The 26,894-nt window shown below is 43.9% G+C and overlaps 1 protein-coding gene across 3 annotated transcripts in view; it reads right to left on the bottom strand.

Annotated features, from left to right (window-relative positions):
• TENM4 (teneurin transmembrane protein 4) overlaps window positions 1-26,894 on the bottom strand; it is a 780,788-nt gene that overhangs the window by 604,152 nt on the left and 149,742 nt on the right. For all 3 annotated transcript variants that reach the window (XM_077113447.1, XM_077113449.1, XM_077113448.1), the window contains exon 2: window positions 25,021-25,076. The gene's annotated coding sequence lies outside the window, so the exon portion shown is untranslated. The remainder of the gene's footprint in view (window positions 1-25,020; window positions 25,077-26,894) is intronic.

Here is a 26,894-nt window from a genome sequence, read left to right as displayed (position 1 = left end):
AATTAATGCCACTAAATTGTATACTTAAAAGTGATTTAAAGGGTAATTTTTATGTTATATTTATGTTACCACAGCAAAAAAGAAAGAAAAACAAAACAGACAAAAAAATATTCCCACACCACCATTTATATAAGTATCAAAAAATGAACTCTAATAAAATGGATACAACATATATATAAGAAAAATTACAAAACTATGATAAAAGAAATTAAAGAAGATTTGAATACATAGAAAGAGTCCATATGTAATGGAAAGGAAGATTTTAAATTAAGATGTCAATTCTTCCCATCTTGATCTCCAAGTTCAATGTGCTCCTAATCAAATTCTCCACAAGCTGTTTTATGGATATTGACTAACTGATTTTGAAGTTTACCGGAAAAGGCAAGAGGCCCAGAACAGCCAACACAATAATGAGTAACAATAAAATGGGAGGCCAGACACCACCCAACTTCGAGACTCACAGTAAAATTACAGTGATCAAGATACCGTGGTATTGGCAAAAGGCTAGACAAATAGATCATTGGAACAGAATGGAGAGCTAAGAAAAGGACCAACACAAATATAGTTTACTGATCTCTGACAAAGGGGTAAAGGCAGTTTTTGTTTTTTTTTGAGGGGGGATGCATTGGCCGGGAATCAAACTTGAGTCTCCCGCATGGAAGGCACGTATTCTACTACCGAACCACCTGTGCACCCTGATATAAAGGCAGTTTAATGAAGAAAGGATAGACTCTTCAACAAATGTTGCTGGAACAACCAGATGCCCCCACATGCAAAAAAATGAATCTAGATATAGACCTTAGACGTTTCACAACAATTAATCAAAATGGATCATGGGCTTCCATGTAAAACGCAAAATTATGTGACTTCTGAAAGTCAACATAGGAGAAAATCCAGGTGATGTTGGGTTTGGTGATGATCTTTTAGTTACAATTCCACAAGCACACTTATACGTTGAACTTCATTAAAATTAAAAACTTCTGCTCTGCAAAAGACACTGTTAAGGGAATGAAAAAGACAAGCCACAGACTGGTTTCAATATTTGACCTTACAATCATTTGTAAGGATATCCTTGATTTTAGAAAATGGAAAATTAAAATCTGGCTTTTGCTTTTCTGCTCCCCAGGAAGACACGGTCTTTCAGGGATTTGGGATAATCCCTGTGTTTCTGCTCAGCCACCCCTTAATCTCATGGTTTTCTGATGCAGGATGGTGCTAATGGAGACTGGGCTGTGCTTTATACAGTGATGCCATATGAGGGGGTCGTGGGCAGGAGTAATATTTCTAGAAGTGGTAATGAAAGTTCAGGAGTGTTGCATGTTCTTTGTTCTTTCAACAGTGCATTTTCTGAAAAGAGTTATGATCTAAACAATCAGTAATGAAGCTGCAGAAACACAGCCTAGCTCATTCACAGAGGGAATAATTGCCAGGTATCAGATCTTTGCTAACTGCTTACAGTAAGAGACCTGGGAAGCTTTTGTCGAGAAAACTCCATCCTAGGGATGATCCAGAAAATTTAGTTCCAGATTGCACAGGAGTCTCTGCCCTGAGTTTAGAGCCAGAGACAGATGTAGAGAGAGGAAAAGGTTCAAGACTAGAACTCAAGACACAGGTCTGGTCATGCCCCTTTAAATTGATGCGCTGTGGGCCCAGTGGTGGACTGAACTGTGTACCCCAATTTGGACATGGTCTTAGTTTTGGTCCTCATTCTAATGGGTGTGCACTCTGGAAATAGGGTCTCTTGAAGATGTTACTTCAGTTAAGGTGTGGCCCAATTGAATCAGGTTGGGCATTAATCTGGATTACTGCAGTTCTTTATAAACAGGATGAAATTCAGACATAGAGACAGCTACAAGAAGAAGCTGGAAAGAACATGCCACCATGTACTTTGTCATGTGACAGAAAACCCAAGTAACTGGCTCCAGGGTGCGCCAGACTTTGTGGAAAAAGCATCTCCTTGCTGATGCCTCAATTTTGGACTTCTCCTTGTCTCAATGCCATGAATCAATAAATTCCCATTATTTAAGTCGACCCACTGTATGGGATTTGTTAAAAGAGCTGGAAAACTAAGGCAGGCTCTGAGCTGCTTATGGATGGTCTTGTACAAAGCAGGGTTAAAGCCATTTTCTCTCCATCTCAATTTCCTTAGCTCTATGCATGAATTAAAAAAATCTCTACTTCAGAGTTGTTCCTAGGATTAAATGAGTTAATTTAGAAAATCTGCATCAGCTTTCTGAGTGGTCTCCAAACTTGAGCTTTGCATTCCCCAGATTACACACCTTCAATGGCTCCCCATTTCCTGGTGGAAAAGTCCTGACTCCTGAAAGAAGCTCATGAGGCTTCTGTGACCTGTCCTTCCACCTATTTCATGCTCCAGCCATCTAGATCAGTATTGTCCAAGAGAAATATAACATGAGCCATGGATGCAACCCACATATAAAATTAAAAAATTTTTAGTAACCACATTAAAAAGTAAAAAGAAAAAAGTAACATGAATTTTAATAATATATTTTACTTAACTGACTATCTAAAATATTATTAACTCAACATGTAAAATAGAAAAAAATTACTGAGGTATTTTACATTCTTTTTTTTATATTAAGTCTGAAATCCAGTGTGTATTATATACTTACACAACATATCAGTTTAGACTAACCCCATTTCAAATGCCCCCTAGCCATATGTGTCTATTGTGCTACTCTAGAACTTCTCTCAGTTTCTCCAACTAGCCTCACCTTCTCTGTTCTCTGGGTCTTCTCGCATGCTCTTCCCTCTGCCGGAGCATGTCCCCTCTTCCTGCACCCGTTCTAATCTACTTCGCTGGACTAACTTTCAAATCAGGAATCACTTCCTCCTGGACATTACCCTTAGCCCCTCAAGTTTGGGTTAAAGGCCCCTCCCCTACATGCTTTCACGGCAATCTGTACTGTCCTGTTAAAACCCATTTTAAATGGGTTGTAATTTCCTTGGATTTCTTGGACTTTAAGGTCTATATATATTTTATTTATCACTGAAACTCCAGTGCCTGGGATGTGCCTGGTACATAGCAAACACCCAGGAAGTGTATGTAAAATCTGAATGCACCTTCATTGCTAAAATGAAGCACCCTTCTGCCCTTGGGTGCTGCTCTAACAGTTTAGGGATGGTCCTAAGAAGCAAACTGAAACCAGTTTCCTCTGTCTACACACCTACCTGAAAAAGCATAGGCCTTAGAGTTAGGCAGACCATAGCTTGTATCCTGGTTCTACCATTTAATAAATCTGTGTCCTGGTCAAGACTCTTCACCTCTCTAAGCCTCAGTTTCCCCATCTGTAAAGTGGGGCTATCAATCCCTATCTTATAGAGTTGCTGCACAGGTTAAACAACTGACATAAAGTGGCCTAAACCAGTACCTGGCACACAGTAAGCACTACATACCCAATTTCATCAACTCTAAGATGGCATCAATTACAACTGCATCAATCATAAGAAATGTCATTATTTCATGTGCCACTGAAGAAAGGAAAAATGACAACAAAAACAATGTGAGTTAAACCGAGACATAGCCTCAATTATAAAACACATCCCATTTAAAATGCTAAATTATGTGTCATAGAACAGATGACATGAGGAAATTGACCCCCTCATCGCCCTTGGAGTCACTGGTCAGGTCTTTTAGGTAAAGGATTCTGATCTCTGGTCTGTCAAATTACATGGAGTCATGAGAGGCGGCTTCGCTAGGTGCTCCAGAAACCAGAAGGAAATGAATATTTACTGAGTCCCCACTACGTGTTAGCCACTTTTCCTTTCATTATTTTAACTAGCACTCAAAATGACCTTATTTATATACTCCTCATTTTTTTTCCTGTATTTTCCTCATTTTTAAGATGACAGTTCAGAGAGGCTAAGTTACCCAGTTAGCATATGGCAGAGCCAAACGGGAGCCAGGGCCTGTGGAAGGCAAAGCCCTGGCTGTCTCACTCTAGCCAAGCAGTTTCCAAAGATCTCTCCTCTCCCCCTTGCCCCCGTTTTCTTCATTTGAGAAGTTGTGAGTTTACAGAACAATCCTGCATGAAATACAGGATTCTCATATACCACCCTATTATTAACACCTTGCATTGGTGTGGTACATTTGTTATAACTGATGAAAGCACATTTTTATAATTGTCCTATTAACTACAGTTCAGGGCTTACTGTTAAGCGCAGTTCCATGGATTTTTTTTAACAATTTTTATTCTATTACCATTATACAGCCTAACATTTCCCCTTTAACCACATTCAGCTTTATGTTTCAGTGCTGTTAATTACATTACAATATCATCCTACCATCGATACCATCTATTACCAAACCATTTCTGTTGTTCCAAATAGGCACCCTGTACATTTAAAGTACTAACTCTCTATTCCCCATCAGGCCTCCACTCCTGCGGCTGGCTGAAGCTCCAGACGCCTTGTCAGTCGCCTCCTCTTAATGCTTCACAAAGGCCCTAAATTCATCAAACAAGCTCAGGATCAAACCGTCAGGCAAGAGCTTCTTAGATTTAATGCTGGGAACAAACCTTGAAAACAACAGGTTAAGGAGACCCCTGCTAAGATCTGACAGAGGAGAGGAGCCTCGCTCTCCAGGGGCACCAGGCCGGCAGAGAGAGGGATTTGATTTGCATAGCATTGCTTGCTCCAATATCCATGGAAGGCAAGGAACAAAACTGGCTTCTTCCCCAGCATTAATGAACTTCTGCCTTACTTCAGGGCACCCAGTTGTGGCAATGCTGAAGAAGAGTCTGAGGGGCTGAATTGGCCTCTCTGTAAAGGGCAGTGGGTGGGGGTGGGGGGCAGTATCAGGAGAAAGCCCCCAGTGTGGGGGAAGTCACTTTAAGTCATAAGTGCCTGTAAACTTACAAGACAAATGTAAGCACCTAGATGGGAGCCAGCTGCTAAGGACAAAAGGCAGACGTTCCCCCAGGGGTGAATGAATTTGCTCAGAATGTTCCCGGCGAAGTGAATTCTCTCTTTGCAAGAAGGAACAGGTCTTTTGTTCCCTCAGGTTTGCCTTGGGAAAGGCCTATAGTAATATAAGACAGGGTGGGTTTGCCCCTTAATTCTGGTTCCTTAAAAAGTTCGGCCTCGGGCGGGCCGCGGTGGCTCAGCGGGCAAAGTGCTTGCCTGCTATGCCGGAGGACCTCGGTTCGATTCCCGGCCCCAGCCCATGTAACGAAAACGGAGAAACAAAATACAATAAAACAAGAAAATGTTTAAAAAGATGTTTCCCTTTCTTCCTCTCTTCCTTCCTTCTATCCTTCCTTCCTTCTCTCTGTCTTTCCTTTAAAAAAAAAAAAAAAAAAAAAAGTTCGGCCTCTTTCTGTGGAGTCGATTAAATCAAGCCCTTATTTCTTCATTTGAGAAAGTTTGTACTTAATGGGAGTTTCTCAAGTTTTTTCTTTGTTTAAAGTAGCTCCTCCTTTATATTCTCCCAGAAGAAATCCTTGTAAAACAGATAAGAGGTCTAATCTGGTGAAGTAGAGGACAGGACTCATCAGGCCACTTCATCCCCTCGTGAGACTCCAGCACTGAGTGGAGAACACATGAAAAACCACTGGGCTGGCACTTCCAGCTGTGGCATTCTATGACTCTGCTATAAATTCTCTGGAGGAAAAAAATGCCTAAGCATGTAAGCAGACTGGTGTGGTAGAAAGATGCCTGGTTTTGCGTTACTGAGGAAAGCAGTATTTTCATCGTAGTTTAGCTGTAAAATGATCTTTCCCATGGTTTGACCTTGGGTTCTAAGCTAGGCCTTCTCCTCTGCTGGCTGTGTGACCTTAACCAGAATACCTGTCTCTGGGCCTTAGTTTCCTTGAAGAAGTCAGAAGAGTTCAATGGCTCACACAGAGCTCAGAGACGTCCTAAGTTCTCCTGTCCTCCTCCCACTTTATCCAGAATAGAGTGGATTTCTCTATTTTATACATTGTGGGTCCTTGTAAAATCTCCTCTGAAGACAGGTTTTTGTGGCCAAAAAGAATTTGAAATCTGCCAGGCTGAATAAACTCATATATTCCTTCCAGCTCTGACAGTCTCTGATTCTAAAAATCACCAGGTTACAATCTATTCACCGGGAACAGGCAGTAACCAAAGTCTCAAGGTTGTCGGTATGTGCGATGGGGGTGTTTGTGTGTGAGTTTAAATCCTTCAACATCTTTTTTGAGGCCTCTGCTTCTCAGATAGAAACCACATGCAAACGTTTCACCTGGAAAGCTTGGCTGCTCGCAAGTTATTTATGTGCAAAAGGTGCCTGCAGGCAAAGTGGGGCAAACCTGCTTCTGCGCCTAGTGCACTCTGCAGGTGGGGAACACACTGCGGCTCTGCAGCTTGCAAACAAGCAGACTGACTGAGAGAAACACAGCTCAGCAAGGCAGAAGCTTGCACCCTTGGCCCTCTAGCTCGCCCACTGGTCAAAGTGTCCATTCCCCAGGCCTTCCCCAATCCCTGCCATCTCTTCAAGATAGAGAAATAAAGATAGAAAATGCAGCCAGTAACCATTTTATAACAGGGATGAGAGGCCGGAAAATCTACATAGAGAGGCTACACACTTGTCAAAGCTTCCAAAGTCTCATTGGGTAAAACTTCCAAACCCAGGACCATTCTTACTCCAGAGCTACAGACCCAGCCTGAGCGCTCTTGAGATTTGAGGCTGGTTCTCCCAGGGAAATGGTAATCCTTGGCATTCTGTACAGACAGGCTTTCTGGTCTACCCTAAGACTCAGGCAGAGGGAAGCAAATGAGAGTAAAGCCAGACCCTGAATAAAACAAAAGCAATTTCTATTTCTCTTTGGATCATATGGGTTTTATTTAGGGGGAGGATAGAGTGCACATGTTTTTCTGATTATATGTTTATTATGCCACCTAAAATTGAGCAGATAAATAGACTTTAAAGCTGAAAGAGGCTTTGGGGATCATCTAGTTCACCTATCTCATTTTAAGACTGAGGAAATTGAGACCTGGTGTGGGGAACCACCTTCTTAGGAATCATCCAGCTATTAGCCTAGACCCTAGACTGGATCTCAAGCCACGGGTCATTTCCTTATGTCCCCAAAGCTCAGGCCTCATGCTGTACCCCTTAGTTGGCCTCAGTAACTGACTGTGGCACAGGCAGGAAAGTTGGGCAGCTCATGTGAGGACACAGTATCAGCATGTAGGAGGAGTGCCAGGGCCTCTGCGTGTGGCTGTTCGGGTTGTGCCCTGTACCAGGAGCGAATGGGCCCTGAACCCTGGTCCACACTGTTCATCCATCCTGGGGCCCTGATGCAGGGGCTGCATCCACCTGGAGCAGGAGGCATCATTTTCTGATATGCACCGAGGTGCTGCAAGGCCTAGCAGGGGTTCCCGGGAGCAGGAGGCGGGGGTGGGACATCACAGGCCAGCCCCAAGATGAGTTTATCAGGCAGAGTGAGGGCAGGCATTCTGTGAGAGGGAGGACTGAGTGCGAAGGGCCACTATTAAGGGTGCATCAGAGTTAACTGCTCTTGTGTCTCTCTCCTGGCTTAGGCCCCGTGCTCCATGACACCTCGGTCTCCGAGAATCTCTAGGAAGTCAAAGACAGGAAGATCCCTCTCTCGACACAGGTGCAATCGCATCTTAGAGTAGGTGGTTATGGACCCTGCCCCTCGGGGCTGCCCACAGCCTGGTTCCAGTCACACTGGTGCTCTGATGAGAGTCCTTGGAGGCCCTTGCAGCTGTGTACTCCTCGCTGCGCACTGGGAACCCTCTGCAGCCTCTCTCCCTCCATCCACTTTCTTTCCTTCCTATCTGGCTTCCTGGGGAGGCAGGCAGCCCTACTCACAGTGAGAAGGAGCCCAGCTGCTCTGCCTGCCCCTCAGGGTCCCCTGGCTGCCACTACCCACTCCCCTAACCACCCCCAATTTCGGCTGTTTCAGGAAAGGGCTGAGGATGCAGATTCTAAATATAGGGACATCTCCAATCCTCCTGCCCAGCTAATATTAGCCCTCTTGTGGAATCCACTGACAGCATTATTCCCTTTTTTTGGTGACGCTGGTGGGAATTCTGCTTACAGTAAGACAGGCTGAGCCAGCAAAAGACCGAGCAACACACTGAGCCAAATACATGCAGAGCTCTACTAACCGGGGGCTGGGCCAGAGGATTTATGGAGCACCTTTTCAGAAGTAAGATTTATGATTCTGTGAGCTGGGAGGTTGGGAAATGGGGGTGGGTGGTGGTGGGGGGGGAGTGGTTCTGGTTAACTGAACTTGTCAGCTTCCAGATGGAGGGGGCACTAACATTTGTTGACAATTTCCTGTGAGCCAGGGATATTACTAGAGATTTTTAATAAATGAGTTCATTGAATCTTTACAACAGCCCTATGAGATGGGTAGGATGGTTATCCCTATTGTACAGATGAGGTTCACTGAGGCTCAAAGGAAGTGGCTTGCCCTCAGACAAATAGCTGGTCAGTGCAAAGGTAGGATTGGAACCCAGGTCTCTGTTGCTCCAAAGCATTGGCTTTTTATCATACTATAAGTTCTATTTGCTTTAACTTCAGCAGAAAATCTTTTAATGATCCATAGAGTTAGGAGTCACATCAGTGACTCTGGAGTCAGAGAACTTGAGTTCTAGTCTGCCCCTCTCAGGACAACTTGGGGTAAATGATGAAGCCTCTTTGAGTCTTGGCTTTCCAGCTGGAAAATAGAGGTGCAGGTAAAGGAACTCCAAAGATGGTTCTAGCCCTGATGCTTGGGGTCTAGGTGGCATTTCTGCAGGTCTTCTTTATTTTAATGACCACTTTCACCATCCCAGCCCAGAAATTCAGCTTGTGAGGCGCATGGGGACATGAAATGGGGGTGGAGAGCAAACTAAACTTGTTACTAACCAGGAGGCCTGCAGAAGCTGCCTTCCTGCCTGGATTTCATTCATTGTTTTGTCTTACTCTACAGAGTAAAAGGAACAAGAAAAGCTAATTCTGCCTGAGGCAGCAGAGTGCAAATGAAGTCCTTGGGTTTTTTCGAATTCGCTGGGAGAAGAGAAAACAAGAATGCAGGTTTGAGAGAGAGGAGATTTCACCGAAAGGGTGACCAGTAATGCAGAGAGGGAGCAGTCTTAGGTATTTATTTTGTCTATTTTCCTACTTTGTTTCAAAAAGGATTTAAGGCAAGAAGATTTAGTAGCTGGTGATGAGACATAAGAGGATGCAACAATGCCTTCCTATATGTGGAGCAGTGTCTGATTGCATCTAGAAACACAAAGCTATAAACACTAGTCTCCATCTGGGAATGTGAGACTGGCCCATCAAACTGACATATCAGTGAGTGCAGAAATGCACACTTTAGGATGGTCAGCCTCACTGTCCAAGAGGTTTGATGAAAAAAGCCCAGGACCAAAGGCCAAGGCCTGCTTGAAATAGGGAAGCTGGTGGGAGCTTCAGAGAACCTCATTCTCTTCCCAGGTTCCAGACATTGGAACGGCTTTCCCACCACAGCAGTCACAGGAAGCATTTCTGCTATATTTTATTGAAGTTAAACTGAAAATGAAATTTCATTTCCAGAAATGTTTCCTGGAATATTTCTCAGAGGAAGGAAGCAAGTGCATTAGTGGGCCACTCAAGACGTCTGTGGCAGTCTCTCAGGAATTCTCAAGAGCCCACAGCCACTGAGGGGGGCTGGGTATGTGTGCACACGTGCAAAAGTGACAGGCGAGTGTAGTGACACTGCCACCATCAGGAAATCACAAATAACAGGATTGTTTTCAAGGTGAAACCGGGGCTCTGCATCTGTACAGAAACAAACAGAGCCTGAAGGGAAACTGCACAAGCATGCCAACTCACGCACACACAGGCAAGAACACACTGAGCTATGGGAACACATACCTAATCAACACACACATACGAGGCCAGATGCACATGCCCCAGAGCAGATGTGTTCACCTGGGTCTACACCTGCAGACACCTGCATAGCCAATGAGTCTACAGACATGCAAACATGAATCTGTGGCTCTGACCTCTTTGTGTCCTTAGACTTTGGCATTAGGACCAGGAGGATGGTGTCTCCAATCTGGAAGTCCACCACATTAGATAGCCCCTTGCAAGGCATCAGCACCAAAACATTTCCTATCTGATGGTCTCAGAGGACTGCCCAAAATGTTTATTGGGTTCATTTCTAATCACCCTGCACCCTCAGACCAAGTGTTCCAGGAAGAACATAAGTAACACAGTCTCAGGGAGTTGAAATCTTAGGAGAAGGGACATCAGGTAAGATGGTGTTAAGGAGAGAAAGGCAGGCAGGCAGGAAAAGAGATGAAGGATAAGCTTCTTAAGGGTCAAGACTCTGGCTTCTTCACTTTTGGATCTCCAGAGCCCAGTGAGGAGCTAGCACCTAGTAGTGCTTCATAAATAATAAATCAATGAATGAACTAAGAGCTTCCCTCCCCACCACCAGAGTACTAAGTCCACACGTCTTATAGCCTGACCTACAGTGCCCGTCCTAACCAGGCCAGAACCTGTCTTGCCACCCTCACATCCAATCCCACCTCCCCAAGGATTGCCCTCTCCCTCATTGCTCCTGTTAAATCAAAGCTCTCTATTTCTACAGAACGCCAGGTATTTCCAGTTCTCAGAGCCTTTATGCAAACCTTCTCTCTGCTAGGAATACCCTTGGCTTCCTTTTCTGTCTGGTAAACTTCTTATCCTTCAAGATGCATATTCCCTCCTCTTTTAGCACTTGCTCAGCTCTTCCCCTCCTCTCTCCTTTTAGCTCTACCCCAAGCCTCCAAAGGACTCCCTTCATTCTCTGGTGGCTTTTTCCCCACTAGACCATGAACAGCTCAGTGGGTGGGGGGCTGGGGGTAGGGACAGCAGGGGCGGGAAGTGAGCTGGGTCCCACTCAACCAGGGCCTGGTACTCAGTGAATGATGCCGGGAGGACTAAGCAATGTGGGTATCATGCTCCAGGGTTGGGTTCTGAACTCTGCAAGTTTCTTAGTTGCCCCACTACCTATTTGAGTGAGAGAGTGGTTGCCGAGTTTGGGGACCAGACTGGGGCAAGAAACAAGTTTGGGTCACTGATGGAACACAACCTACTTGTACGGCTGAGCCAGCCCGCATGTACCCCCTCAGGACACCTTGAAGGGTGTAATTCCCAGTCTTTCCACATCCTGGCCCCTTGGCATGTGCACCTGCAGCCTCCTGCTCCACTTAACTTTGCCAGCGTTCTCCTCACAGGAGGCCCCTGGGTATAAAACTTCATTAAGGACACATCTCTTCGAAGTTTAACTTTCTAACTCCCTGATGCACAAGAAACACAGCTCTTGCCTTTTGGCTGGAGAAATTGGAGCAGCCATGCTGGGTTAGCAGAAGCAGGTGCTGGTAGGCCCTGCATACTCCCTTAGGGAATCCCCAAATTGACTCCTATCTGGCTGGCCCACTCAGCAAAATAAACATATAAAATTAGATGATTTAAAAAATTTTTTCTTTATTGAGTTATTTGATTTCTAAAAGGTCACAGTCAATTACTTTTTCAGCTAGACAGAAACCTGGAACTAGTAAAGGGTTGAGATTGGAAATCAAATTCAACTGAATTTTATTCATCTGCATATCTTCTACACGTCAAACATGGTGTTAGACTCTGAGCATGGATAAGAGAGACACAAGCGCAGATCTCCAGGAGACCGGTGTTAGAGGAAGAGCAAAACTTCCTTGTCCACATGCAGATGCAAAAGATAATTCTTCAACACCCTGGTGTGCGTGGGAATGCCAAAGGGATCATCACATTTCTTTCTACAGCAACCCTGAAAAGGAGGTATTATGATTACTTCTACTTTAAAGAGGAGAAAGTTGAGGCTCAGAGAGTTAAATAATTTGTCCAGGGTCCAGAACCCCAGTGAGTGAGCTGGGGTCTGAACTCAGGTTTGACTAGCTTTCAACATCAACAATCTTTCTTCCATAGCAGACTGGACACACTTTTGGTCCATCTTACAGTGAAGATTTTTGTAGAACCCTTATCTCATTTAATCCTCACAACAACCCTAGGAAGTAGGCATCAATGTTCTTATCTTACCAAAGAGAAATGAGAGATCCAGAGATAACCTGTCCCAGATTCTGGGCTTAGAAATAGGAGCCAGAACAAGGATCCCGTATTATCGGCTCTGGCCTCCTCATAGGCTAAGGTGGCCCTTCTAGGACTTGAGAGGCCAGGGCATATTTGATGACAAGGTCACCAGGAGGCCTGCAGAAAAAGGTCCCAAGTCATCGAAATGTTTAAGTTCCCTGGATAAAGTTAAGGTGCCTTTACAAAGCCTGCAGGGCCTTTTGTGAGCTGGCCCTGGATACTCTTGATATCTCTCCAACATCATCTACTCCAGTACTTCCTTCAAGCCTTTGTGGACTCAGAATGTGCAGACAGGCTCTGCCGTCACCTACCTCCTAGTTCTGCTTGCGCCTGGAACACTGTCCCACAGGTCCACTGGGCAAATTCCTATGCATCCTTCAAGATTCTGTTTGGAACACATTTCCTTCCTCCCTGATCTCTCCTCTCTCTCTAGCTCCGTGACCCCCATGTTATAGCCATGATCACATTTGGTTGTAACTGTTTGGTTAGAAGTTCAACATCTCCCACCAGACTGGGTGCTGGGTTCCTGGGTAGGGACCCAGATGAGTTCCCATCTGTCCCAACCATCCAGCAGAGGGGCCAGCCCAGGGGACAACCTTAATATATAACTGCTGAGCGAATGCAGTGACTGAATGAAGGAGTAAATGACCACAATTCCAAGCCTCCTTCCTTTGGAAATGCTCTCAATTAAAGATCATCGTTATCTGTATAATAATGTAGGGAAACTGCTGCATTTCAAGATGTGATCTCAGTCTCTTCTTCCTCTGCTCTAAGCTATTTCAATCAGGAATATTCTTTCCTCATTTTTACACGTTAAAAAGCAACAAAAGCAAACATTCAATCCTTATGTTAACCTGGTTATTAAGCTATTAATACTTGTGGATATTTTTATTTCCCAGGAGGAAAAGAATGGATTCCAGGGGAGATAATGGTGTAAGCACTGGTCTTGTTCAGCATGTGGTTGGGAAGACAATCTGTTATCTGCTATGGAGGAGAAAGTTTCTGCTTCATTGGAATATACATCCAACCATTTAGTAATGTCTCTCTTTTTTTTTTTTTTGCATGGGCAGGCACCGGGAATAGAACCCAGGTCTCCCGCATGGCAGGTGAGAACTCTGCCTGCTGAGCCAGCGTGGCCCGCCCTGTACTGAAGCATGTAAAATGGTGAAGAGAAAAAAAAAAAAAAAAGAAAAAGAAAAGGCAGGAACCATCATGCCAGTTCTTTGAAAACGGTTTGTCAGTTCCTAAAAATGTTAAACATAGTCTCCGTATGACTCAGAAATTCCATGCCTCGGTCTATATGCAAGAGAACTGAAAATGTGTACATGAGCAGCACAGCAACACTACCCAGAATAGCCAAATAGTGGAAACAACCCAAATATCCATCAACAAATGAACTGATAAACGAAATGTGCATTATTCACGGATATATCGGAATATTATTCAACCAGAAAAGGAATGAAATACTGATACATCCTCCAGCATGAATGAATCTTGAAGATATTATGCTAAATGAAAGAAGCCAGATATAAAAGGCCACATGGCTACACATAGCATGTGATTCCATTAATATAAAATGCCTAGAATAGGCAAATCCACTAAGACCGAAAGTAGATGAGAGGCTGCCACGGTCTGAGGGAGGGGAAAACGGAGAGTGACTGCTAATCGGTATTGTGTTTCTTTGGGGGGCAATGAAATGTTCTAAAATTAGGTAGTGGTGATATTGCATAATTCTGTGAATAAACTAAATCAGTGAACTGTACACTTTAAAAGGGTGAGTTTTATGGTATGTGAATTATATTTCAATAATGCTGTTATTAAAAAAAACATGCAAAAAAGAGACTGTGGGGAATGTGGAAAAACGGAAACAGCTGACTTGCTAGAAGTGGTGGGATGGAAAGTGATTTTTCTCTTTCCTGTTATTGTTGTTTCAATATTGTTTTGCAATAAAAAAGTGAAAGAGAGAATGTCAGCATGTACCCAATATATAAAATGAGCACTGGCTTTGGAGTCCAAGAACCTGAGCTGTCATCCTTCGCTCTGCTAGTTCTGGATTATGTGCTCTTGAGTAAGTGGTTTCAGCTCTCTGGGCCCTAATTTCCTTTTCTCAAAAGGGGGAATAATAACTACCTCATAGGGCTGCTGTGAGATTACAGGAGGCTTATGTACCAGAGCAAGGTACATGGTAGGAACCCATAATGTATTTTCTTTCATTTGTATTTAGTTACTGAAACAATTATGGAGCATCAGTTACATGCTGGGAATATGGGGGTGACTTAAGATTGGATCTTGTTATTAAATATCTTGGTGTTTAGGGTCTTCTCTAAGACATAAAAAAAACTAATGCAAGTTCATCGGGAAGGGTTATAAGAGATACCTACAAATTGCTTGCTGTGCAACCTATCTGCATAGAACAAAAATGGTTGGGAATTTAGGCTGGGAGATTTTGATGAGGGAGTCAGACCAAGAAATGAAAACTCAGAGAAGAAAGATAAAATCAATAACCACAAATCCGTACATTGGCATATGTTCATTCTATAGCACGCGCTCACATATGTTATCACAGGCAATCCTCAGAGAATTCCAGCAAGGAAGATGTTATTACCCTACTTTATAAATGAGTAGACTAGGTCTTGGCAAGGTCATGAGAGTTTTCTGTTTTTATAAAGCTAGCACATGGGACAACATTCCTTTCACTTTGCCAGAGCTACGCTTCTGAGGAATCTCAGCTACATCCCACTAGGAAAGAAGATGGGGGTATGGACAAAGCATACGTCAGGAGTTTTCTCCAGGTTATGTCTGATAAGAAGTATTGAGTATGCAATCTATGCCCTTTTGGTGTCCAGTGCAAAAGTACGTTTGATGGAGACCCCAGAACCCATTCAGCCTAGATCATGTAATACAGATTTAACGATTTCCTTGAGGAAAGAATCATGCTCTTTAGGTCATCAATGTTTAATAAATACTTCTCCATCAATCTCACTTAGTAACAAGTTGAGGGACAGGAAGAAGATGATATCATTTATGGGGCACCTAGCATACACAGGGCATTAGACAAGGTGCTTCCCCCATAGAACAGCACTTGAGACATCACAGTGGCCATTTAAGGCAGTGATACTGCAGTCACACAGAGGGCCAGAGAGGTCAAGTGATCTGGCCAGCGTCACACAGAAAAATCTGTGGGAGAGAGAGGGGAGAGGACTCAAATCCAGCCTCTGTTTCCACTCACCATGAGGATTGTGAATTCCTCCCTGTCCAAAGAAGTCATGGTGTCAAGGGCAGAGTGCAGAATCAACAAACTGACTGTTAGAGCTCAGGAATCACATATAATCGGGTGTATGTGGGGCTCCTGTCTGCTATTTACACAACATTAACACACCAGCCAAAGGTGTTTGGGGGTGAGGGGCAGAGAAGGGGCACGATCACTGGTTTTAATTTTGTATCCCCAAGAGCCTAACTCCTATTTAATACTTAGCAGGGGTCTCAATAGATACTTGTTAACAATGGCCTAACTGATCCTTGGTTTTGATGGTGCCAGCCCACACTAAAAGCACAGGATCTCTCTGTACCAAATGCATCTTTCTTGGAGGAGGAGGATGACAGATGAGAGTGTAGGCGCTCAATACAGAGATCCAGGTGGGGCCCCCATGATGCTGCCAGACTTTTGGTGGCTACCCAGCTAGACTGACCACAGTTTTGTTTATAAAGAGCCATTATAAGTCCACTACTTGGCTTCAGTGTCAGGCTCATCCCATTGGCCCTGATGGTGTGTGTGTGATCCCAAAGGGTCCTTGTCATCATAGCATCTCTGGAATTAAAAGAAATGGATACCTGTAGGTTCAAGGGTTGGGCTGTGCCCAGTACTCTACAACTACCCTGTTCAGGAAAGCAGAGGGGGTGGACTGACTCCCAGTACTCTTTGTAGTGATTCATGGTGGCCTGAAGTTTGTAGCATTCTCAGCCAGGTGAGATGCAATAGGAAGAATCAGAGTCATCAGAAGATCACTCCAACAAGTATTTCAAAGATATAGAAGAAAGCAAAAAGGTTTTAGGTCCAATAGCCCTAAGATAAGGCCCGGCCCCATATATTGCAATATATCTCGTCTTCAGAAAACATCTTCACTTCTCTTGGCTTCAGTTTCTTCATTGGTTAAACATGGATGTAATTTGTTGTAGTGTCATGAAACTGGAGTGAAGGAGGGATGTCTGAGGTGGGGTGGTGGTTGAAAAGAAACAATGGAGGAGATGACAAGAGAGAGTATATGGTGAAAAAGAAAGAAGGAAAAAGGAAATTAATTGTAGGGAAAACTGAATTTAGTAGGTATCTTCATTCCTAAGGCTGCCGTTACAAAGTACCATAAACTAGGAGGCTTAAGACAATTGAAATTTATCGTTTTACAGTTCTGGAGGCTGCAAGTCTGAACTCAAGGTGTTGGTAAGGTCACGTTCCCTCTGAGAGCTATAGGGAATCCTTCCTTGCTTCTTCTTGGCTTATAGTGGTTTGCCAGCAATCCTTGGTTTTCTTTGGCTTGCAGCTATAGCACTTTAATCTCTACCTCCATTGCCACATGTTGTCTCTCTGTCCAAATGTCTCTATTCATAGGAGGACACCAGTGAGTGGATTAGGGCCCACTCTAATACAGTTTGGCCTCATCTTAACTAATTACATCTCCAAAGAGCCTATTTTCCAGTCACATTCATGGGACCAGGGGTTAGGACTTGAACATATCTTTTTCGGGGGGATGGGGACACAATTCAACCCACAACAATAGGGTAAGTGAAAAAGGAGTCAGAGCTCAAATGGAATGTGGTCAGAGGGGATAATAAAGAAAAAGATGAGAAAATCACACTTTCCCATAGACACATCAGGGAAATTGTCTAAGGTTTGGCAACTGTTCAATCTCGAAAGAGCAGTCATAACACTGGAGAATTATTATTACACCATCTGTAAATGTCTCCTACAGATGCAGAGGCTAAAGGTAGTAAATGGGTTACTTCTCATGAGCCAATTCCAACTGATTGATAATGCTATGTAGAGCGCTGTATTTGAAAAATTTCTGATACCTCCTCTGAGCGCAGCGGTAAACGGGGTTGTTTCCATTAGTGATGTGAGTGGATGTAAGGAGAGAATGGCAGCCCGCATGTGATTGAAGTGGATGCTGTAGTGTGCTTCCCAGATACCTCCTAGAATCATTGCACCGACTTCTCTAGCTGCTGGGGACTGTGGTTCTTGGCTATTGATGGTGCTTAGTTGAGTCCCTCTCCAGGAGTGGCCCTCAGCCAAAGAAAGCTGCCTCACCACAGGGCAGTCCACAGCTATTGCTGTGAGGACCAGTGGGCCTCCAGTTGGGATATGTGAAGGGCCATCCCAGCTCCTGACTTCCCCGTGGGATCAACTAATTGCTGTGTTATGACTGCAGAGCAGTTCAACTCCTCCTTCTAGCCAATCTTGCTTGCCTTTCTCCCTTACAGGCATTGATCCTGACGACATGCTCTAGTAAACTTACTACATGAAAATCTCTGTCCTAGAATCTACTGCTGGGAACCTTGCCTAGTACATCATGTATTTGCCACTCCTGCACAAGCACTACCTCTCTATGTCTAGCTGATAGGTCATCTGTGTTTACTCATTCCTTAACAAGACTCAATGCTAGCCAAAAAGAACATGCAACCCATCAATTTTCCCTTTTTCCCTTGGTTGCAGAGAAACTCTCCATTGTTTGCTTTCCTTGGGGTATATTATTAGAAGTAAATTGGAGGTAATTTTCTGTTTTAGGCTTGGAGGGTCTCTAACCTAAAAATAATGGGGCAACTCTGTTCCTCTCATCCCTAGTCACTCTTCTATGACCTGGAAGAGATGACATTTGTCCCTGACTTATGTTTTGGAAGCCTTATAGATGGACTTGTCCCCAGGAGAAAGAAAAAGATTTGCTAGCAACTCTCAGTGGCATGATGCCATCAGCGTATATGTATGTATCGTTTTACAGACACACTAATACTATAAGGTTATTATTATGTCTTTTGAACAAAAGGCACAGAGAGATTAAATTTCTTCCCAAATCCCACAATCTAATTTCAGAACCTGGGCTAGAATCTGAGTTTCTCCATTCCAAGTTATATATATATATATATTCCAGCCACAGGCCCCCCCCCCCCCCCCCCCCCCCACAAAAAAAAGCACTTAGCTGGCCTCTGTTGCCCTCTCAGGAGTCACTGTATGATTTCTGGAGAATGAAGCTCAGACTATCTACTCCTATACCCCTTCATTTTAATTTTGCAGGATGCTGGAATCTTGGTAGAGTTTGATTGCTGCTGCTTGGATGAAGCACTGAAGAGCATCATGGGATCTAGGAGATAACCTAACAGTCCAATACTGGAGCCCCTGCTATAGCCCTGAAAAGTGGTCATCTTGTTCCTGTTTGGACTCTTCTATTCATGGGGGGCTCACTACCTCACAAAGCTGCTCATTCCTTTGTTCCCTCATCTAATATAATGAATGTAAAGCATATAATGTAGAATCTAGTATTGAGTGAGTAGAAATTTTGTTTTTTTCTTTATGTTTCTGTTAGACAAACAATATGAGGAGGAGGGAATTAACTTGCAGGGGAAGCACCCTCAGCTCCAGCGACTGAATGGGGCACATCACTTGGGAATTATTTAATTCTTTCAGAGCCCTGAGATAGAGGCAGAATAGTACAGAGATTGTCAGTGTGGAAGCTGCAGCCAGACCATCTGCATTTGAGTCCTGGCTTTGTCATGAACTCCGTGACCTTAGAAAAGTAACTCGATTGCTCTGTCTTGATGTCTGCATGTCTCCTCTTTTTTAAGATAAGGCAGAAATAATGTTACCTACTTTATGGGGTTGTCATGTAAAGTGCTTAGAACTCTGCCAGGCACATGGTAAATATTAGTTGTTATTTTTATCTTCATTCCCATTTTTCAGACAAGGAAACTGAGGCCAGGAGATTGAGCCAAGATCTGATTGATTGAGCCAAGCTAATGAGAAGTAGAATGGTAGAATGCAGACATAAATTCTGGTCTGAGTCCATAGTGCATGCTCTTTTCTTTATATAATATGGCTTCTGCCACTGCCTTTGACTTTTTTTTTAAAGAAAAAGGGGAAGAAAAGAACAAACACTCATAAAGAATTCTGCCAGAAATGCTGGCAAGTCTTGTTCACAAGAGAGGACAGTTTGTTCATAAAGATAAGGCTGAATGAATCTGGGAGTCATGTTCACGGGCAGGCAATAAAGATTACTACCTGCCTCCTAAAGAGACATGCCTACAGCTGGTCAGAAAGACAAATTCCAGCTCCCAGGTCTGCCACTTGAACGAAATCAGGACTTTTGTTTTGGAGGATGAGGAGAGAGTAGACAAATCATCATCCCACAGGGTCACATGGGCTGGAGACATTCGGGTGACTCTGCAGCCCTTGGGTAGTTGGGGAAGCATGGCAAGAATTTCTCAAGCACAACAGAACGATTTTAGCACCATGCAGCACCACTGCAAAGGCTGGTCACTGCCATGATAGGCATGCGTTAGGATGCAGCTGGTTTGGAGCAGTGCCTTCTGGCTCTGCACAAAGGAAGGGTTTCAAGCAGGAGTGAAATTCAAAGCATTTTACAACTGATTTGGCACAGGCAGTGACTAATCAGAACAGATACACTGACCAATGAGAAAGCACTTCGGCTGTAAACAAACAGCCTAGCCACTGCTGACACATCCCAGGCAAACATCAGCCCTGGCAACAAAGAAACCCAATGTCCAAGGGAGACAAGGAACAGTAGGATAGGGGCCCAAGAGCCAATAGATAATTGTCTACCTATCCTCAAAGGAAGTCCCAGAGAGAGTTCAATTAATTCCCAGGCATGCTTAAAAGCCACTGCTGCGGGGAAAAAGTAGTGCCTTCAAGACACTTCCTTCAAGACAGTGCCTGTCTTAAAGACTCACCTTTGGTGAGAAGAGCACCAACCTCCCAGACAGCAAAGCCCCAAGTCTATCCAAAGATGCATCCATGAAGGCTCTAATCAATATATGTCCCTATGCTGTTATTCTGCTTACCTTTTGCTTTGCTGAGGACTGTTCACTTATAGAAGAGGCCACTAGCCCTCCTCATTACAGTCTCCAGGACTAAGCCTGGATCCATGCAAAGCTAGCCCTGCCTCCTTTAAGGAGTTGGCAGCTCAAATCCTAGTTCCTCCCAGACAGTGCCCAGAGCTACTTTAAGCCTCTGGTCTTTCCCAGCTCAAATCTGCCTCCCTGCTGCTTGACTTTCACTACAAGTACATGCTCTCACTACCCTTTGAACAAAGTCACAAGAGTTCAATTATCTCAAGGTAATGAAGCCAGAGCACCATTTCACTGGCTTGCATAAGATGATGCACCACATGACAAAACAAGTCATTTGTCCATGAGGTCTTGTGGGAAGGTACTAGAAGGGAAGGCCTGCCCTTGACAACAAAGCACCAAGACGTTACCCCCATACGTAGCCTCACTCACCAATGAGTTCTCTGTACCATACCTACCAAGCTCAAGAAAATACCACTGAAATGCTTCACCACTGTTCTTCATGGAGCTCAAAAGAGTATGCTTCATGATATCTTAATATTTGCCTACAAATGGGGTCTACTCTCTAGAAGGACATGCTTTCTTGCTATTAGTGGCTCTTTGCATTGTTTTTCATATATGTCTATGGCCTCCCAGCTTTTACCAGCTTCATCCTTTCTAAATAGAAACCTCCCATAGCCCAGGATGAGCAGGTGGTTGACTTGAGTGAGAGACTCATAGGAATTCACTGTAGTCACCACTAGCTTAGGCTGAAGCTGTGGAGTATGCTGGGATACCTGGGGGAGGCAGGAAGTTGTGGTTAAGCACCAAGCTCCCGTGTCCATCAGCCTGAATCTGATTTCCAATTCTACCACTTACCAGCTATGTGACTCTGCAAAAGGTACTCAAAACTCTTCAAGCCTCTGTTTTCTTTAGTGTTGAATAGATATGATTGTATCTCATATGGTTGTATTAAGGATTAAATAAAATAATGGATATAAAACACTTAGCACTTTCCCTAGCAAATAGTCAGTGATCATTAAAGTTATCAGTCATTAATATTGTTATTCATTCAAACATTTTTTAATCACTTCCTATAAACCCAGTACCCTAACCTTCAATAACCTCACAATCCAATGGGAGAAGACCACAGAAGAACCAACATTAGGATGCAATGTGGAAAATGCTTTATTAGTGACTACTTTAAAAAGAACTATCAGTAATAGGTGACAACACTTTTTGTGCGTGCTATGTGCTTTACATAAAGTAACAGCATAAGTTTCCCAGCCCAAAACACCTGGGGTACATCTCAGCATTATCACTGAATAACTATGTAATCTTGGGTATGGTAATTAACTCCTTTGAAACTCAGTTATCTAATCTGGAAAACGAATATATAAATTAAGAGAGTGTACATGTGTCACCACAGTGTACACAATGCACCTTGCACATGTAGATGTTTAATAAATCTCTATTAGCCAGAAGGGTTGAACAAGTACCTAAGGCCATTTCTAAGGGTGTGTGGGGAACTGGCATTGGACAACTATCCTTCCCCACCTCTAGAGGGTCTGCCTACATAGGTCTCAAGGATGAGGAAACCCTCCCATGAGGGTATTGTAGCAGGATTGCTGTGGTAGCTTATCTGATTTTGAACTGGGTCTGAGCCAGTGATGAGCTACAGTGATCAGAGGCTGGCCATTCCAATGGAGTTGCTGGCATGAACCAGGCAGAATGTTAGACAGGACCAGGAAAGATGGGTGGGGCGGGGCAGGGCGGGTAGAAGAGGATCATGCTCCAGGAGCAGCTGAGTGATCTGGACTCTCCCAAGCATTCTCAATTTTGCACCCCTCAACTCTCAACCCCACATCATGGCCAGGATGATTCACCCTTGCTCCAGGCCAGAAAAGGCCAGGCCTTCAAGGTTCTGTAGACAATTCACTTCAGCTTCCTCTGTATCCCAATTTCCTTATCTGTCTAATCAGGAGAATAATCTTAGTAGGACTGAATGCAGGGTTGCTGAGAGAATCCAATATGCAAGAACCTTGAGAAATATGAAGTACCACAAAAATAAGGGTTTATCAAAACTGACATCATAACTACTACTACTATAAAAAGTACTGAAGCAACTACTTCCCAATCTCTTTCTCTGTGTCAGCTATAGCTTAAGGACTACTGCTGATTCTTTCCATAGCTTACTACCTAAAAGATGAAGAAATCAAGGTTGAAAGAGAAATCAAGGTTGTCCCTTTATTGCTTTTGTGCGAATCTGACTAAGATACAGGTGCAATTCCAACAGAGCACATGGCTTGGCAAGTGGGATATGGGCTGGTTTTAGCTTTGATTCACCCCTTGACTAGGCAGCATTATATAGCATCCGTCCTCAATACCAGCTTGAGTTGTAGAGTTGATTGGCACAAGGCAGAGCTAGGACTCAAATGCAGGCCTTTGACATTAGATAAGGCATGTGCGCCTCATCTGGAGCAATCTGCTGCCTGGAGCCAGCAGCATCTATTGAGACCACAGATACTGGCTGGACCCTCCTGTACACTCAGCCCAGTGCAGGGTACAGTGGAGTGAACATGGGTGATGCAGGCAGAACTCCAAGCCTCAGGGAGCTCGTGACCTCTGAGAAGGAGCTGCACAAATCACAACACATCAGCTCTAGAACCAAGCCCGTATACAAAGGGAGCAAAATCGCCCCAACCTAGACCTGTTTAGACAAATGTACATTCTTAGAGCACCTCCTGATACGTCTGCTGCTAAACCTGCCTAGCTTCGGCTTGGAAAGATAATCGCTCTGGGAACTGGCTCTCTTTAGGAGACCTGGCAGCATGTTAAAGCGAAACTCCCTTTCAACACAGCTTCACCTCATCCCATGTCAAACAAGAGGAAACCCAATCCGTAAAGGAAAGGGTTTACACACAGAGAGAGTCCTGCGGGGTGTCTTTAGCTGTAAATGACCCTCAGGGAAAGGAAGGAGACCCGGATCTCTCAGCTCGGATCCTCCTAAACAAAGACGCTAAGATTTTCTCCTGGAACAACCCAAGACACAGGGTGCTCAGGTTCCAGTCTCCCCTGAAGCTATCATCTGTCAGTCCTGACACCAGGCCTGTCTGCCTGGAGGTCCAAGCAGGGAGGTCAGACAAGCACTGGCTGGAGGGGGTTGGGGGAGGAGGGAGGAGAAAGGACTTTGGAGAGATCGATATGAATAGCTTGAGTTTTTATCCGACCCCAAAGAAGAGGGCAAGGGAGAGCTGTATGACCCAAGCCAGGATGAAAGAATGACTGGCCTCCCCTTGTAATGAAAGAGTTTAATGATGCTTATTAAAAGCCCATTTCTGGGCCTTGTTGAAAAACTACACCGTTAAGTGTTTTTTTTTTTCTCACATGAATTGCTTCCTAGGAATTAAACATACAAACACATGTACTCCCCACAAACCCCGCACCCCTCCACATACACCCCTGCCCACAAGCCCCACAAATCACACGCACGTGTAAGTACATCTGCATCAAGGACGACAGAATTCACCACATACACACATACTGTAGAACAGAAAAAACAGGTCAGTCCCTGAGGTTATTTGTGCATCTTTGAAATTCTACACTTTGAGGGAGCGCTAGAGCTTCAAGCTCAAGAAGTTGTCATCCACACCAAACAAACAGCATGGCCTCTAAGCCTCATCATTCCCCACGTCTTGCCCGAGGCAAAGCAAGTCACAAAAGCAGACGCTACCTTGCTCTTCTTTAGAAACCAGGATCATTAAGCTTTGGTGGAAAACAAGGGTCACTGCAGACAAAGGGGGACTGAGCCCAGCTGGCTTTGGATTCTGTCTGATATGCTAAATCCTAGCCACAAGGAGGAGGCAGCCCTGGTCCCTGGCATGTTTCCATGTGGTTATCGGCTTACCCTGAGCCCAAGGCTGACTTCACTCAGCAGAGAAGGTATTACTTCTGGAACAATCAGTTAGACACAAGGAAAGAACCCCTTACTGAAAAGTATCTCTCCACTACATATCCTGGTAGCAATTTCCCACCATTATACTCATGTTAAGGAGTGGCTCCTAAAACACTGGCTCAAATGCTAAAACTATATGCTGTCATTTAAGAAAATGCTTTGGAGTGAGCAAATCCAAGTTTCAGTGCCATCTCTGATGTTTACAGACTGTGAGGTACCTCTCTGAGCCAGTTTTCTCCTCTGTAAAATGGAGTTAACTCCATTTACAATTTCCATATTATAGAGTCTGGGGAAGATCACAAATTACTCTACAAACTGAAAACTCCAAAGCAGATGTTAGAAATTCTCAAGATGAGACGATCATGAGGGAATAGAGGAGATCATAAACTGGGCTGGGAGCTCCTCAAGGGCAAAGCAAAATATGCCATATTGATTTTATCCCCAATACCTTGTATGGAGGCTGGCAATAGGTAGTCTGGGGAAAACGTTAGAAAGAATGACTAAAAAATAAGTGAATCCATGAATTAAGTGGCTTGCCAAGGTCATAGAGTAGTGTGGGACTTGAACCCAGATCTCCTGCCCCTCAGTCCAGGGTCTCTGTTCTACATGCACCCAACAGTTTAGTCTATTGCAGGGTCAGTGACTCTCCCACCAGTCACGGCATGTCAGATTATAGAGTCCCACCATTCCCAGGGGAAAGAGCCAACATGGGCTTTCACAAACTTGCCCACTCAATATACTTCTCAACAGTGGGAACAAACACAAACCATGTGTGCAAATAATACCCAAATGCTTTGAACCAGCTCATCTTATCTCCTGACTTGAGTTGCACAAATCAGAAAAGTCACAAGACCAGGCTGATGGACCTCTAGGCATTTGTTCATAGAAACTGGAAGTGTATCTTGTTTCAGGCCCACTTTCAGCCATCACTTACCTACTGAACGAGGGTCTGAGAGTTCACTAGCCCTGTTTGAATCTCAGTTTTTCCATCTGTAAAACAAGAAAATAATCACAATGAATCCCTTGGGATCTCTGGACTAAGAATACATTTTAGATTTTATACCTTATATAAGGTTACCATCTACTTGTGATACCATACAACCAGGGCAATTGTAAGGGTCCGGGGCTGAAATGGAACTATTTAAAAGATAAAGTGTGAAAATCGTTATGCATCAAGCAGTGCGCTCTTAGGGATACAGAACCCTCATCCTTCCAGCCATCTTGGAACTGATTTTTATATTTCATTTATGTTAAAATAAAAAAGGCTATTAAAAATACCAGGAGAAGGGTGCAAGGGTAGTTCAGTGGTAGAATTCTCACCTGCCAGGTGGGAGACCAAGGTTCAATTCCCAGCCGCGCACTACCCATCTGTGCTGACTTGAAAGGATTATGTACTCTAGAAAAGCAATGTTTTAATCCTGATCCAATCTTGGAGCATGTTCCTTTCAATCTCTATTCAATAACGTACATTGGGATCTCTTGATTAGATTATCCCCACAGAGATGTGACTGACCCAATTGTGGGTATTAACCTTGGATTAGAGGGAGCTGTGACTCCACCCATTCCAGGTGGGTCTTGATTAGTGTACTGGAATCCATTAAAAGAGGAAGCATTTTAGAAAAGCATTTTGGTCTGAGAGAGCAGAGTCATTACAGGGTGACAAGAACCATAAGAGCCCACGCAGCCAGAGACCTTTAGAGACAAAGAAAGAAAACACCCTGGAGAGGGGAGTTTCATGAAACAAGAAGATGGGAGAGAAAGCTAGCAGACATCGCCATGTTTGTCATATGCCTTTCCAATTGAAAAAGAGACCCTAAACATCATCAGCCCTTCTTGTGTGAAGGTAATCTCTTGTTGGCTCCTTAATTTGGACGTTTCTATAGCCTTGCTTTAACTTGGACATTTTCACAGCCTTAGGACTGTAAACTAGCAACTTAATAAATTCCCCTTTTAAAAACCATTTGGTTTCTGGCATGTTACATTCCAGCAGCTTGTAAACTAGAATATCACTCAAAAAACAATACAACAAATGGTGCTACAATAATGGGATAATCACATGGAAAAAGAATGAGATGTGACCCCACCACCATACATCATATAAAATATATATATATACACAACAGGAGAAATAGTGCAAAGAAAAGCACCACCACCTCCATATACTCATTTCAGCATTTTGGAGCATTTTCCTATTTTTTTTCCTTCTTTATGTACAGTTCAAGTTTTGTTCAGGGCAGAGCCTCTATGGGTGTATTAGACAGAAAGGACCGTGTAGACCACGAACTGTCCGCCCCAGAACTTCACCATGACCTTTTCCTTTTTGTCAGTCGCTCCTTTTCACCCCCACCCCTTTTGTCAGTTTTGCCAAGCACTTTTCCTGCGCTTGGTCAGGTGTTATGTGGGGACTGTGTACGGCCGAGGAGAGGTGTGGGCCGCCTGTGGAGTGAGGAGCATGTGACTTCAAGAAACTTTGGGCTGTTTTTCCCCCAGTCTGGGTTCAATGACCTTATCTGGAAAATAAGGGAACTGGACCAGTCCATCTCAGAGATCCCTCTTAACTTAAAAAGGCTAGGTTAGGGCGGTGTGACAGTGGCTCAGTGGCAGAGTCCTCGCCTGCCATGCTGGAGACCCAGGTTCGATTCCTGGTGCCTGCCCATGCAAAAAAAAAAAAGGCCAGGTTAAGGAAAAGGGAAGGAAACACATTTGAATCCCTACTATGTGACAGTTATAGAGCCCATAATATCCACAGACATCTTCTCATGATCCTCATAACTACCCTGGAAGATTTTATAAATGAGAAAATTGCTA

The sequence above is a fragment of the Tamandua tetradactyla genome, chromosome 8, assembly GCF_023851605.1.
Source record: "Tamandua tetradactyla isolate mTamTet1 chromosome 8, mTamTet1.pri, whole genome shotgun sequence".
Lineage (NCBI taxonomy): Eukaryota > Metazoa > Chordata > Mammalia > Pilosa > Myrmecophagidae > Tamandua > Tamandua tetradactyla.
Note: the sequence above shows the minus strand (reverse complement) of the source record. Positions and strands in the feature narration are given on the sequence as shown.